This window comes from Leuciscus leuciscus (genome assembly GCF_965113295.1).
Source record: "Leuciscus leuciscus genome assembly, chromosome: 1".
NCBI lineage: Eukaryota > Metazoa > Chordata > Actinopteri > Cypriniformes > Leuciscidae > Leuciscus > Leuciscus leuciscus.
Window position 1 is genome coordinate 22,852,066 of NC_138725.1, and position 12,647 is coordinate 22,864,712.

Here is a 12,647-nt window from a genome sequence, read left to right on the forward strand (position 1 = left end):
ATTTTGTGATCTGAGACTATTTCTGGCATTAGGCATAACATTTGTACCTGCAGTGTTGAACTGTGTGTTTTTTTTGTTTTTTTTTAGGTATGAAGGACCACTGTCATCCACTCCCATGAAAAAATGCCCAGTACTGACAGATCTCACTCTAACGAGCATCGGCTCAAGTGATTCTGATAAGTGAGTGTGCCTAACTTGTTTCAGGTCCTACTTTTCCCATCACAGGCATGTTTTACTGTGAACTAGATGTCATTATCATGACTAATTGAAAAGTTCACATTTCTGCCGCAGAATGTTATGTCACATTACCTTTTTATTATTTAGTCCAGTCAATTTTTTGTGTTCAACCTGTTACAGAGACAAGCATACCTCTGAAAAGGCCCGCAAGGGCTCAGCAGGTGTGGAAGAATTGACCAGGCTTGAGTGCAGGTAGGTCATAATGTGCACTGTGATTGCAGCTTCTTCTAAGAGCTTTTCAGTGTTACTTCTTTCTGATTTTGTGTTAATTTAATGTTCTGTCTTATATAATGCTGTTTCTTAGCCTTGGTGAAATGAGCATTGGTGCGGATGAACATCTGGATGAACAAGCCATCAATGACTTGAGGAATAGCACGTGAGTATTTTGATCATCGCAGTTGATGTCACTGAAGAATGTTATCTCGGTGTATATTATGTTATTGACTGTTTTGTCTCATCAGGATTGACTGGGCAGTTAACCCTCCACCTGTAAATGCATCAGATACTGATGATGAGGAGCAGGACAGCTCTGATGAAGAGTACATCCCTCCACTTTCTCTTCGGTAAGTTTCCTAATGTCTCTTGTACTGCAACTTAATACTACCATCAAGTCACATATGTATAGCTTAGAATTCTTGGCTGTATTCGTACTGTTGAAAACAGCCTGGTTGTTCTGGTGACCTACTCTACAAACTTTTTTTATTATGGAGGCACAACTTTATAAAAAGACAACGTATATCAGACAGTTGAAACGACAACCATCACTAATTCATTCCAGTGCATTGCCCAATTGGATGTTCCGAGACAAAGTGTCATGTCAGCCCCCATGTTTGCATGCGGAATAAGGTGAATAGGTGAAATTTCATGCTATGATGTTGATAAAAGGACTCACATGCCAGTTCTCCTTCAGACACTGCCTTGCAATGAAAATGTTTGTTCATGTTTTTGGTAACATATCTATGTTTGTACTGTTTGACTGAAACAGGTTGGGTGGAGCTTTACCAAATGTTCCAAACTTTGATGCGCTGCCAGTCATTGGTTTGGAAGAGACTGTACACGACCTCACTGCAGAATTTGAGTCTGAACCATCTACAGATCCTGACAGCTCCACTGCCTCACCAGCTGATTCAAATGTGCCAACTGTACAGAAGGCAGAGGACATTGTTGGTGCCAAGGCATCGATTGTGTATGATGACTGCTTGAAGTACCTTGCGGCCTTTGTTACACCACCGGTGAAACGGTGCACAGCAAAAAATGTGACCGGTGCAACATGCCAACACCATCCACCGTTCCTGGTGAACATCAAAGGGAAAGGCACTGCAAGCATGTTAGAATGGGTATGTGACACTTTTGTTATGACAATAAATATGTGAATGTACACTTCAAATGGACACAAACATGTACCCTTACCTCTAAATGTTTTTAAGAAAAAGTTAACTGGTACAAAAACTACTATAGCTGTTTTATAATGGCTCGTTTCCACTGAGCAGTACGGTACGGTACAGTACGGTACGGTTCGGGTCTGTTAACCATGGTCTGGCTAGCGTTTCCACTGCCAACAGTACCCTTACTTTATAGGCGTGGTGTTTCGATCGACGTCATTTTCGCGCGAAGAAGAACTTAGTAAACTACAATGGATGACATATACAGCAGATCTTGTTCTTGCTCCTCGACATGTTTGTCACAAGGAGACAAGCGCCGACATTAGGCTTTTCTCAATATTAAGTACGCAAAGTTTGTACTTGCCATGTGCGACTCACTCCTACATGCACATGGTACAGTGCGTTCTTAAAAGCGTCACTCAGCTCGCTCTGCTACTCCGGTTATCTCTGTTACTCTGTATGTAGGCCTACATTTTAAGCAACAATAAAACGAAATATGTTATAAAACACTACTCTGCCTCTTTTCGTTTTCATTTAAATAAATTAAACATTATAGGGACACAAATGTGGTTCATGCGCAACGCATATTGATTATTCACTGCACGTTATACGTTATTCTATTTATAACAAAACGAAATTTAAAACACAACCCTAACGTTAACTGTTACCTCTTTTCGTTTAAATAATAAAAAAAAATTACACATTACAGGCAATATATGCATTTGTACAAATGTTGCAATAAACATCAGTGATAATCTTGTAATAAGAAAATGACAAGAAACCATATTTCTTTTTGTAGAATTTCAGTTTTATCAATAATAGCCAATATAAAAGTTTAAGTAAAAGGTACAAGAAGCTATACAATAGAAATAAAGCAAACAATTCAGTCAAATGCCCAAATGCTGCGCTCTAGTCTAACATTACAACAGTAAAGTTAAATACAAATAGCCTATAATATGAAACTAAACTTAGCCCTCAGCCAAAACGATTGACAGGGAACGAATTATATATTCACTAGACCAAAGATCGCCCGTTAGGTCTGCACAAGACGAATTATATCTCATGTTTAACCACTACCGTCGGAGTCATCGGTGAACGTCAGAAGAACTAACGTTAACTTAGCCGAGGAAAGGCTCATCCAGCCGGGAAACATGAGCGCCGAGCGCCCGCTGATCGCATGGATCTCACAACCGAGGAAAAACAAATCATCTTTATAAATAAACCACAGATTTGAGCTTTAAACAACTACATTCTCGCCTGAAAAACTCTTAAAATTACATTTCGTGACACAGTAACAGTAGTATTATATTAAACTGTATATTAAAAAATGGCGCTTCTTATGTTGTCATTCCCCTCGTAGCACGCGCAAGTGACGATTCTCTGTCAACCAATCAACGTCCTGCAGTGAGTCTAGCTCCACCTTTTAGTACCGTACCACTGTGCTAGGTACCCCAACGGAAGGGTACCCAAAAAGTGGTACGGTACGGTTCGGCTTTTTGGTACCATTCTCAACTTTTGGCAGTGGAAACGCAAATAAAAGGGTACCGACCCGTACCGTACCGTACCGTACCGCTCGGTGGAAACGCGCCATAAGTCTATCTGTTCTTATCATTAGAGCTGTGCTGATGGACACATTGTGTGGCGATGGGTTTCACAGCCCTTGATGAAGTACGGACTCCAGGCTGGAGACTTTATGCTGAGCACCAACATCCTGCTATCAGGAAACAACTACGCTAAAATTGCACTGCTATTTAGATTTATGAACATGGGCATTTTTGGCCCAAACTATTTTTTCACCACCCAAGACACGTACTGTGTTGACTCCATCAAAAATTACTGGATGGAAAAAAGGGCAGATGTGATTGCAAGACTTCAGGACAAAGATGTTGTTGTCCTTGGTTAGTGATACACATACAGTTTATCTTTCTAGAAATTATGTTGCAGTATTTTTATCTAACACAAACTCTCTTATCCTACACATCTAGCTGATGGCAGAAACGACACTCCGGGTCACTGTGCGCAGTACTGTAGTTACACTACAATGGAAAACGAGACATTGGAGATAATCAGTGTTGTCACAGTAGACAAAAGAGAAACCGACAGACGGTCTGCCATGATGGAGAAGGAGGCCTTCATCTTGACTATGGATCAACTAGTCACTGAAGTTAAACTGATCGAAATCTGTACAGATGCCCACTCGCAGATTGGTGCCCTGATGGGTGAGTTTATATCCACATGTCCTAGTTGTTACTTAACATGTAGTCAACATTTGACTTATTTCCATCTGTGCATGTACATGTTTTGTAGATCCTGTAAAGGGGAGGTACAAGGACCATATGATTCATCACAGTTTAGATATGTGGCATGGTGCCAAGAATTTGGCAAAGAAGATTGCGGCTGTGAGTGTCCATAGTAGCAGTTTAATTGCACCCCTGCGCATTATAATGTTGTCGTTGTGCATTGCTATTAATAACGGTTTTTTATCCTTATACCCAGGCTGCCCAGGGAAAAGAACTGTCGGTCTTACTCCTTTGGCTGAAAGATATCGTAAATCACTTCTGGTGGTGCTGCAAAACAGCCGACTCCTATGAAGAGTTCCTGGTAAGTTTTGTGTCATTTCTCCCTTTTAATTTACCAAATCTTATTGTAAATTAACCGAATAAATAAGCCATCGCACTTGTGAACTGCCCACTGATACAGTGGGTCCCATTTAGAAGTGGCCACTTCATTCACGCTTTCCGTGATTTACGCAGCTGTGTGAAATTTATTACAACTAATAACGTACAACGTATTACGACATATTATGTACAACTTGCAACATATTATTTATGGTTGTTTGGGTCATTGTAGTTTCACTGGGGAAATTTAAATAAAAGACACATGAGGTCCCTTAAGAATCACACGTGAAACTGTACAATTCCAAGTGGTACCCACTGTAGATAACAGGTGAAAAACGGATCGTATCTCTGGGTAAGTTAAAGCTAACTATGAAACGCTAACAGATAGGCTACGGTTAGCCATCGCTAACAGTTGCACGTTTATCAGACAGCCTTCGATACATTTCTATGTTAGAACTTCACCTAAAAAACTACACAAACATATAAAACTAACTTCTAGCGACATAATAACAGCATCTTACTTACCAATCCAAAAGAAATGTTGCAACTTCGGAGTCGAACTTCATTTCTTTCGTGTCCATAAGTTGCCTCCAGCGATGGAAAGCAGTCCCAAGGTTAACTCTAGTTCTGTTCCGTTTTTTATCTGATTGTATTTGTGACTCCGAGCGCGTTTTTTTCCATGCAGCGGGTGGTTGTGGTGGTGGTAATGGTCTCTTGCCAAGGGCTTCAGCCATTCTTCTGCTCTCTTCCCTGAACTGAAACGAAGTAGTGGGCTGTACTTTCCACTTGATTGACATCAGGTTCAAGTACGCCCACAATCCGTGCGAGTTATTCGTGTATTGCAGGTTGGCTGGTGGTTATGTTGCCCGCAAAAAAAAAAAAAAAAAATTTTTTATTTAGTTGGGGCGAAAGAATCAACGTTTACTGTTATACTGATTTGAAAAGACAGAAACAAAGATGATCAGATAGTTTTCAACAACATAAAAGTAGAATAATTCACTAATCTCATCACTGACCAAAAGTAGTTATTTGATATCTAACAATACTCTCTTGCCACAGATCGGACATTCTGAATTTTGATTTTTAAAATACATTATGGGGAATTTTATTTTAATACATGAAAATTTTCAAAGCATGTCACCATTGTTGAGATTGATATGTTGATTATTGATGTCTGTGTATTAAGACAAAAGTTGGTTTAGTTTTGAACTAATTCAAGTCTAAGGGTGCTTTCACACTAGCACTATTGGTGCGCACCCGGGTTCGAATGACGTCAGAGCTCGGTTCATTTGGATGATGTGAACGCTGTCTTCCGAACTCGGGTGCGCACCCGCAAACCGTACTCGAGTCCGCTTCAAAAGGGTGGTCTGGGGTACCGTTCATGTGAAATCCAGTATGGTTCGCTGCTGATATTAACGCAGTCGTACCAAATCGCGGAAGTGATTTACTTACCTTGTGTGTGTGTGTGTGTGTGTATACACTTACCTTGACGAAAAGCGGGATTGACGCACTGCAAGCGATTTCTGGCTGCCTCCGCAAAAATTGTCTTCGGCGGACAGCCCGCTGTCTTTGGAACGATTTTAGTACTTTTGCGGCAGACAGACACAACTGTGTTTCTCTTTCTGTATCTTTTCTTTGAAAACAAAACCAAAGGTTCAAAAAAAGAAGAACAAATGTGAAGCGAGCAATTCTTTCCATTTTGGTGCCTTTTCATTCATAGCGGTTACCAAGCAACACGATTACGCACCAGCTGCAACTTGATGACGCAAGCGTACCGCAGTTAGCATACAAATAATATAATGTGAACACAGTCCATCGGGGGCAGGGGGAGGGGGAGCAATCGAACCAAGTGTGAAAGCGCCCTAAGACTCTATGAAGTTCATGGTATGTATTACACACTCCTGTACAGTTGGTGGCGGTATAATACAAAAGTAGTAATCTGCCAAAAACAAGAAGAAAGTTGGTTTGAGCGGATCCCTAGTATTAAAAGGTAAAAACTGTGATATTGTTCTAGTCAGTATTGTTATTGTGCTCCTGCCGAGGGTGTTAACCCCAAAACTCAATATTTTATAATATTTAATACTTAAACAATTTTAATACAATACTTAATAATTTTTCTAATTCTTTTGTTAAGCTGAATGTGCCTTTTGTAACTCATAGGGAGAAGGGTGCCATTTTTCTTTTGTTAATCTTTTTTTATTTGATGAAATACGGAGAGGAATTTGCAAGTTAAAAAATGGAGTGAAAGAATTCAACCAAAAGGCAGAAAGACTATCAGACAGTTTGAATTTAACATGACAAAATTAAAAAGTATGAACTGCTGAGGCTCAACTTGTTATTGGATCCACCTGACAGATAATGAGCAGTATTGCATAATTTCAACATTTTATTGTCCTACAACAACTGATGTTTACGTTGTCAAAAGTCAGAAATAAGTTGTTGTTTTTAGATAAAGGAAATTGATACTTTGTTGAATTCAGACATTCAGGAGTAAGATTGTTTTTGCTCTGCATTTTATTATAGATGTCATTGTGTGTATATTATGTGCTTTATATTAATCACTTTCATAACAAAACATGTAATAAATTGTACACACAAATAAATGTATTTGAAATATAAAGTGAATGAAGAATTTTTTTAAAGGGTTAAACCCTTCTTAACCCTTTAACGTCCTCACCAAGAACAAACACAACTATGGAAAATCATTTTCTTGCAGTTTTTTATTTAGTTGGGGTGATAATAAAGATAATCAATGTTTACTATTATACTGCTAGAAACTAATCTAAATGATTTCACTTTCATTCAGTGTCCAAACCTCAAGAAAAGCCAAATGGGTAACGCTTTAGATTATAGCCCGGAAAGTACTGCGGAATTAAGACAAATTTACAGCTTAGCTTTCAGTAATTATAGTGTACCTATTAAGTACTTGCATGTAAGTATAAGGGAACAATAATTATGCAAAGTTTGGGGAATAAATGGGTAACAACCAGGAGAATTAAAACAATATTTATACTGTAAGTATTATAGAACTAAGGGGTACTTATTCTACTATTATGATACGACAATCTTACACTCTTAAAATGGATGTGTTAAAAACAACACAATCTGTGTTATACAGTGAGGAAAATAAGTATTTGAACACCCTGCTATTTTGCAAGTTCTTCCACTTAGAAATCATGGAGGGGTCTGAAATTGTCATCGTAGGTGCATGTCCACTGTGAGAGACATAATCTAAAAAAAAACATCCAGAAATCACAATGTATGATTTTTTAACTATTTATTTGTATGATACAGCTGCAAATAAGTATTTGAACACCTGAGAAAATCAATGTTAATATTTGGTACAGTAGCCTTTGTTTGCAATTACAGAGGTCAAACGTTTCCTGTCGTTTTTCACCAGGTTTGCACACACTGCAGGAGGGATTTTGGGCCACTCCTCCACACAGATCTTCTCTAGATCAGGTCAGGTTTCTGGGCTGTCGCTGAAAAACACGGAGTTTGAGCTCCCTCCAAAGATTCTCTATTGGGTTTAGGTCTGGAGACTGGCTAGGCCACGCCAGAACCTTGATATGCTTCTTATGGCGCTTTTCCACTGCATGGTACGGTACGGCTCGGTTCGGTATGGCACGCTTTGGCGCTTTTCAACTGCATGGTACAGTACGGCTCGGTTCGGTACGGCTCGCTTTAAATGGTACCACCTCTGTTGAGGTTCCAAGCGGACCGTACCGATGCTAAAATGTGACGTGAAAACACTGCAGATCACTGATTGGTCAGACAGAATCATCACTTGGTCAGCGTCATTGTATTTACGACACGAGACACTAAACCCGCTAGATTTAAATAGCCAGTAGACAACAGCCAACACCGTAGCGCCTGTTTTAAAAGTATTTGCTTAAAAAAAAAAAGAGTATAAACTTCAAAAAAAGAAATGGCTGAATCGTGGTCAGTGGACGAGGTGCAGACGTTCCTCTCGTTGGTTGCCGAGGAGTGGATGGGGAAACACGGAATGAAAAATTCGCATTTAATGTGATGATGTCATGGCAGTAGAGACGGTAATAACGATCAGTCCCACCCACTTTGAAGCGGTACTAACTGCAGTGGAAAAGCAACCGAGCTAAAGCGAACCGAACCGTGCCGTACCGAGTCAAGTCGTACCACGCAGTGGAAAAGCGAAGCGAGCCGAACCGTTCCGCGCCGAGTCGAACCGTACCGAGCCGAACCGAGCCGTACCATGCAGTGGAAAAGCGCCATTACAGAGCCACTCCTTGGTTATCCTGGCTGTATGCTTCGGGTCATTGTCATGTTGGAAGTCACATTTTTTCATTTTTCATTTTTCTTTTTTCCTGGTTTGTTATGGCCCCCTAGTATAAGCTTTAGATAGCTTCTTTGGGGACCAGTTCACATGCATGATTATTTCTTTGTTCTTTGTTTTATCTCAAGTGCATATGAATATATGTATGTGTATGTGAATAAAAACTTTCTTCTTAAAAAAAAAAAAAAAAAAAAAAAAAAGAAGACCCAGCCTCGACCCATCTTCAATGCTCTAACTGAGGGAAGGAGGTTGTTCCCCAAAATCTCGCAATACATGGCCCCGGTCATCCTCTCCTTAATACAGTGCAGTCGCCCTGTCCCATGTGCAGAAAAACACCCCCAAAGCATGATGCTACCACCCCCATGCTTCACAGTAGGGATGGTGTTCTTGGGATGGTACTCATCATTCTTCTTCCTCCAAACACGTTTACTGGAATTATGACCAAAAAGTTCTATTTTGGTCTCATCTGACCACATGACTTTCTCCCATGACTCCTCTGGATCATCCAAATGGTCATTGGCAAACTTAAGACGGGCCTTGATATGTGCTGGTTTAAGCAGGGGAACCTTCCATGCCATGCATAATTTCAAACCATGACGTCTTAGTGTATTACCAACAGTAACCTTGGAAACGGTGGTCCCAGCTCTTTCCAGGTCATTGACCAGCTCCTCCCGTGTAGTTCTGGGCTGATTTCTCACCTTTCTTAGGGGAAAGAGACGTAGAACTCTTAACTTCTGGAGTTCATTTTTGATCCATGTCCCCAGGGGAGGAGGACCTTCACCCACACTTGCCGAACCAATAGGACTCAGGCCGAGAAATCCCCTCATTCGAGATATGCTGTTTGCGTTGGTGGAGCAAACACCAAGGGGTGAGGCATACTGCCTTGATGTTGCGCAAATTGGCCGTCCCCAAAAAAAACTGCTCAACTGCCTATTCCAACTGGAATGCCTTTTAGAAACTCTCATACCCACCAAGTCCCTTCTGTTTGTGGAGAAGGTCAAACAATGTACTGCTCAGGTAGTGTATACTGGCTTCACAATGTGTCTTAAACCTAACCCATCATTGTTGTATTTGAAGGGTGTGTTATTGTTCTTAAAATGTAATAAGAATTTGAAAAGCTCTGTAACATGAATCTGTAGTATGATAGAAAAACACACAATATAATGACATTTTTCATGGCTGGTATAATGGCTGACTTTAAACTCTTTGAACTACTAAAACTAATGGTGTCCACTGAAAGAAAAAATAACATTTTGACAGAACGTGCAAAGTAGCCTACCTTCACTACCTTCATTATCAGTTGGCATGACCAGAGGATTAATCACTGTAGACATCTTTTGCAATTTTGGAACAATATTTCCTTCCCATTTTCGGAGAAAGAGGTCAGCCTTCCCAGGAAACATTTTTTCCAAACTCAGTGTCAAGCTACAACACAGGATAGAATACACAATTACAACACTACTGTGTTTCCTCAGTATGTTCACAAAATATTGAGTCTTTTCAAGTCAAGTCTATGCAATCTTAACTTTAGAGAGGCATTGTGGGTCATTCCATGTTATGAATAACAGTAGAAAAAAAAAAATTCAAGTAAGGCATGTCTACAAATCGAGGATATTTTTCAAAAATCTGTTGGGGACTTGTTTGCGACCCATAACCTGCGATTACTGTATGTTTTCTCCATGCCAGATTTGATGGTATTGAGGTTTTCTGGAGATGGTTTCATCCTTTTGATCACAGTCGTCCACTCCCGAGAGGACTCCTCCTCCACTTCAGCAGTTATTTCCAAAGTGATAGACACTCCAGAGGAATCACTGATTCGACTACGTTTGCGCTGGTAGCGACGCTGATCATCATGAAGTTTCCTCCGTAGATTCCGAAGTCTCTTCTCAATAAATCCACTGTGGGAAACTGGGTCATAGAAATGTTCCTGGATGAAAGGGGGAGGATAACAATTGTAACTTTCACAAGAACCCATGATGTGTGACGGGCAAACCAGCAGAGTGGATGTACTTTTGGTGTTATTGTAACTGTAATATTGGTAATTTAAAAAATTAAAATAAAACCAATTACAGTCACTAAATTTTTAATTGATTTGTAACCTGTTAACTAATTAACATCACACTTACTATTCCAATTTGCATTTATTTAAAGTGGGCTTTGTGTGTTTTAATAAGTGCAACTTACAAATCCTTCATTCTCTTCTCCCATCTTGATCTTCAGAGAAGAAAACAGTGTTACCACACTTTCTGCCAACATCCGTTTCTCTTCATTACAAGGGTAACTATAAGCAAAATAAAGACATAACATGGAAGAATTACCCAATTCAACACATACATAATACATTAAAATAAAATACAGGAACCAAAATCAGTCAGTTTTCTCTGCTGCTGATCAGCAGTTTGTTTTACAAGTTTTTTCCCCAATTATGTTCAAATTATTAAAAGTAATCAGTGTGTTTTCAAAGTATTCAACATCTTTATACGTTATCGCATTCACAGTTGTTTTAGTTAATTTCTCAACTGTAAACTTACAATCCACTTTGTTCCACCAACGCACTGACTCCTACACAGCAAAAACTCCAGCGTTAAATGAATGATTGAATGATGAATGAAGTGATTGATTGAGTGATGATTGAGCATTATTGAAGACACCTGATGTTAACAAGCAGAATCACTGAAGGAGAAAATCTCATTTTTTAAGACACCGTTATGGTGATCAGTGTTTGCTTTAGTTGGGCTCTTGACCCTTAAATCATTAACTTTAGATTTTGTTTGGCTGTTGTAGCTGAGTTATAATTGCCAGAAGAACAAAGAGAAAAGTTGATCAGGTGGTGTTGGTTATGGTTTGATATAATCATAATTTGACCTGAAGCACAAATCTCATTTAGAGAGTTATGTCTACCTTGTTGATTACAGCAGCCTGTGATTCTACAGCAAATGATTATCAGCATTTTCAATATAATCCAAAATATTTCTTGAAAGTTGTTCTGATCAAAAGAATAAATCTTTTGTATCATACAAATAAATAGTTAAAAAATCATATATTGTGATTTCTGTTTTTTTTTTTTAGATTATGTCTCTCACAATGGACATGCACCTACGATGACAATTTCAGACCCCTCCATGATTTCCAAGTGGGAGAACTTGCAAAATAGCAGGGTGTTCAAATACTTATTTTCCTCACTGTAGACATGTTGTGTGTGTGTGCAATGGCACATAACAATGGCAAGTAAATTGTTAGGGACTGCATAACCAAGCATAGAAAGTATCTATGAAGATAGAGCGTTAAATAAGAAAAATTATATTATGAATGATAAGAGGCGTCTTCTCGCCTCTGCTTTTGAACTGTTGCCGCCGGGCCATCTGTATTTTTACACCGTTGTAGATTTAAATGGTCTTTCCTCAAGCAATTATTTTTTATGATATCTTTTTTTATTTTTTATTGTACATTGTGTATGTTTATCTATGCATATTGTGATCTCTGATGCCTGTGTGAACATAAGACAGACTTCACTTTTCACACACACACACACACACACACACAGTTCCATTGCAGGCTATGGAAGTACCCTGTTCGATAGGTCGAGATCGGTCAGAGATCCAGGTCCCCACTTGGCATGTAAAAAAAAAAAGAAGAAGCATATTTAAAGTTATATTATGAAAAAAGACCTTTAAAGAAAATGTTGTATGTCATTTTCGTTTCTTCAAAATGACCAGAAACACTAGTCCCCTCTTGGCCAGTGTAGAGCGATAGTCCCCTGTTAGTAAACTAGACGTGTATGTGTGTTTGTTTGTGTGTGTGTGTGTGTGTGTGTGTGTGTGTGTGTGTGTGTCACCTCTGATAACCAGCTCTGCTCACAGTCAGTATGTGTGTGTGTGTGTGTGTGTGTGTGTGTGTGTGTGTGTGTGTGTGTGTGTGTGTGTGTGTGTGTGTGTGTGTGTGCGTGTGCGTGTGTGATTCACCTCTGAGAATCAGCTCTGCTCAAAGTGTGTGTGTGGGTGTGGGTGTGGGTGTGTGTGTGCGTGTGTGATTCACCTCTGAGAATCAGCTCTGCTCAAAGTAGGTGTGTATGTGTGTGTGTGTGTGTGTGTGTTTCAC